The sequence below is a fragment of the Macrobrachium nipponense genome, chromosome 40 (genome assembly GCF_015104395.2).
Source record: "Macrobrachium nipponense isolate FS-2020 chromosome 40, ASM1510439v2, whole genome shotgun sequence".
Taxonomy (NCBI): Eukaryota; Metazoa; Arthropoda; class Malacostraca; order Decapoda; family Palaemonidae; genus Macrobrachium; species Macrobrachium nipponense.
This window is the reverse complement of record NC_061101.1, coordinates 9,036,151-9,040,543: the sequence shown is the minus strand read 5'-3', so window position 1 is coordinate 9,040,543 and position 4,393 is coordinate 9,036,151.

Here is a 4,393-nt window from a genome sequence, read left to right as displayed (position 1 = left end):
TTAATTTTGCTAATTTCGATACGCATGTAATACTCTTTTTGAAAAATTTATATAAAAAAATGTAAAGATTTGAATCATCACAATAAAAGAATTTTGATAATTCTGCTATAGTATTGCCGTCTCGAAAAATATGTTGTTTAATTAACTTTCCTATAGTTTGTCTATGAAGATGGCGATTTTGAATTTGCCGTCACCTTTCGTTGAATCGAAAATTTATGACGTTGACGTTGACAACGATGTCTCTTAAACAAAGGAATGATATCTTCAGCAAAAAGGTTAATAATGTCGTATATACCTTCAATTGAATTATTAGTAGATGATAATAATATTGCTAGGGTATGATTAATTACATTTGTATCTAAGTTTATTCCCATGCCTTTAGTTATATTCCTAATATATTTTTTCATTTTCTTGATACATAACTGTTCAATAGCATCAATACCGATATATTTTGCCATAGATCTTTGTCTTTTTTTTAATTAAAGGAAAGATTAATAAAATAATATAAGTGTGGTATATATATATTATTATATATATAAATATAAAATATAATATATATTATATGTATTTATTAATTTAATTAATTAATTCCATGTTTGTATGTTACCTGCCATTATATAAATGCGGGCATTTCTTATAGGGGTGCCTTACTGTTCTAACCGGGCCAGTCAGCGGTGGTGTCTCACATCTTCACCTTCATTGTATTGTGAATCTACAACAGACGACTAAATCATCATGTTGATACTAAAAATAGTGAAAGGAAATTTGTAAAGATTGCAAATTGCACAAGGAAGTAGGAAAATCATCATGTTGATACTAAAAATAGTGAAGGAAATTTGTAAAGATTGTAAATTGTACAAGGAAGAAGGAAAATTAACATATGTGCAGGAATCATGTGACAAGTGCGAAAGCGAACGAGGCGAAGAATACAATGAATTGTGCCAAAGGCTAGATGAACTCGACAACGATGAATACTTCAAAACAATAGAGGGTCTCGAATTTCGTTATAAAATTCGTGTATTGAACGAAAAAATATGTGATTACTTGAAAGCGGATGATTCACGTACTGAGGGATGCTCCGAAGGTTTTAATGAAGAATATAATGAAGCTGTTAAGAGGGTAAAGGAGTTATTTAATGAGTTTAAACAAAAGACAATGGAACAAATTAACATTAGTCAGTTCCGGAATGGGATAGGATATGTGTTTCTTGGTATTGATGGTAATGAAGACCTTGTTGAAGCATTTGAAAAAATAAGTGTACATATACCTGAAAGGGCGCGTGAAAAATTCGAGGAAATTAGAAAAAAAATATATGATCTTTATGAAGAATACGATGACGACTGTTATCAATTTGTTATGAAGGAGACAGCGCAGTAAATAAAAAACGAGCAGTAATCTGCGTTTTCTTTTCCTATTATTAATATTAAGGATATATTTTTTTTTATATGTTATTAGTTTTAAAACCTAATTCTTTACCTTTCAAATAATAATAATGGAATAATAAGTATTCTTATCCGCCGAAAACCATACCAATTTTAAGTTAAAAGGATAACGCATTTAGCTTTAAAAATTAAACATTATTAAGTTAAAACGCTCAAAGATTTTACGTTAAACTAAATCGTCATTTTAGTCGCCCGTTAGACCTAAAACGCCATTTTCCTTAATTATAGTTACAAAACAATATATTACATAAATACTTACGAGAACCTGTTCAGGATTATGAATATACATTAATGTATAATGAAAAATCAGTTACTTAGACTCTGGACGATAGCCTACGTTCGTTGATCTGAGCAAGATATTATCATAAAATCTTCTGCAAAACTTTAGAACATATCGAGACGTGTGAGTAAATAAAAATCAATCTGATGTTCTCTTTCTCTGCCATGAGAGTAATGGACTTGTTTTTCATCATCAGTCTCTTCGATTATATTATAATCCTTTTCCGCTCCCTTCCGCGCTTCCATTCTTGGCCTTTCATCATTTATATTACTGTTCCCATTAATCCTCTTTATTTTCCTTTTTATTACAGTATTTTCTGTGTCTTTACAAATTTGTTTGGTGCGTTTTCTATTCTGCTTCTCTTTATAATTTTTTTTGTATCTCTGCACTCCTGTGTGAAAAAAAGTCATAACATCAAATGCAAGTATATTTTCGACAGGAGGTAAGAACATTGATCAGCATCATACCATTATATCGTCTAGTCTTCTGCATCCACGCAGCTATCTGCTCTCGTAATGCATTACATACTTTTTCGTCAGCATCCCGCATCCTTGAGACATGGCGCAGACAGCGCAATTAGCGTTTTTTTTGTTTTATTGGAGAGCTTTCTCGTAATGTTTCATATCCTTGTCTACGTCCAGCAGAAGATGGGCACTAAGACTCGTGAAAAATTTATATTATTTATGATTTTCTGTTTATTAATGTCACTGATTCTATACAAGACCTTCTGACTATTAGTCTCTGGAATTAATGTGTTTAATTGAAGGATGTGCAGGAAATAATCAACGCTATGTCTGCCATGACTTTAAGAATTAGACCTCAAGTTGTAGGGACAGCAACCCAGTAGGGAATATTTCTTCACGATTGCTTTCCAGTTTCTCGTTCGAATATATTTTCGCACTGATCTGAATTCTGATCGCTCGGTTTATTTGCATCGTTTATTAGCATGAAGAAGTTTCTTTGCTATACACAAATATTATCTTGAATCTATTTTTTTTCGTCTGCAGTAATATAAAGAAGCGGACATTCAATGGTGATTTTGTTGTCTACAAATATTTGCTTACAAATCAAAATATAACTTAATGGAAATAACTTCTTTGGTCAGGGCAGTTCAGAGTAATTATCATTTCTTTGGATTTTGATGGTGAAAATATCGATTTACCCTGAGTCAGAACCTTATCAAAATAGAATTATATAAGCTGACATAACCGTGATACAGTTATTTTAGAAGACACCTTCCAAGTATTCTATAATAAACTTGTATTCTATCTACCAAGACAAGAGTTCTGGAACATTACTTAATATATCTTAAGTTCGATGAATATCTGGCACAGTCTGAATATCTCTCTGGTCTCTCTCCTCTCTCTCTCTCTCTCTCTCTCTCTCTCTCTCTCTATGTATATATATATGTATATATATATATAATATATATATATATATCCATACATAAATACTAAAAATTCCCCTTCGGTATATATATGAAAATATATCCGAATTAGATATTAAAGGACATTTGTAGCTCGAATGATTATGAATCACGGTGATGTGATAATTATTCATACATACATACATACATACATACATTCATACATACATACATACATATATACACTATCCTTTCCTTACAGCATAAATAACGAGAAGAATCCTTGCAAAGTCACCAGGGTATCTAAAATATTCCGAGTCGCTAATGTTGACAAAATAGCTTGGAATTTGCATGCTGGGTGGGTGCTGCAAATCTGCATTGCTAGTGAAGCTGTAAGGAATAATGTCTCAATGGGACTTGAGGGACGGAAGACACCAAAGTTTGCCTGGAAGACGAAGAAGAAGAAGAAGAAAAGAAGAAGAAGAAGAAGAAGAAGAAGAAGAAGAAGAAGAAGAAGAAAGGGAAACTAGGGAATGTCGAGAGGAACAGAAGAGAGGACGAGGTTATTCGTATTAATGTTCTTGGAGACTTGGTTCCGAGATGATTTAAATAGAAGAAAAGAAATAAAAATGAGAAAAAGAAAACATGACTAAATCGAATGTGTTCTAAAATGTTCGATGACAGTTTTCTATTATTACTTACCCATTGACAATAAATCAATGTGTAATTATTATTCTAACTCTGTTGCTTTTATTGTTTAAGAAGAAATGGTTTCCAAAATATTCAGTCACCAATTTCCTATAATTACTTTCTCCCTTGAAAATAATAAGCTGTGTCATTTTTACAAGTTTTATGTAATTAGCTAAAAATAATCCAGAAAGCAATCATAAATGGAGTGTATTTCAAAATATTAAGTCGATACTTTCCAGTTATTAGCCCCTCTCTCTTTCTCTCTCTCTTGGCAGTTAGTAATGTTTATTTTTTTTTTATTTCATCTCATTGGCTAAAAAAAAAAAACTAAAAAAGTATTCACGAATAAAATGGTTTCCAAAATATTCAGTCACCAATTTCTATCTATTAGTTTCTCCCTTGAGAGTAAATAGATTTTTGTTTAAATTTTTCTATATGTTTATTCTAAAAAAAAGAAAAATAAAAAAAAGAAAGTATTCATAAATGGAATGTTTTCCAGAATATTTAGACCTTAATCTTCAGTTATTACTCTCTCCTTTACAGTTGATAGATGTTTATTTCTAAATCTTGCCTAATTAATTTTTACTTTTAAATTTCAAATCTGGATACTAATGA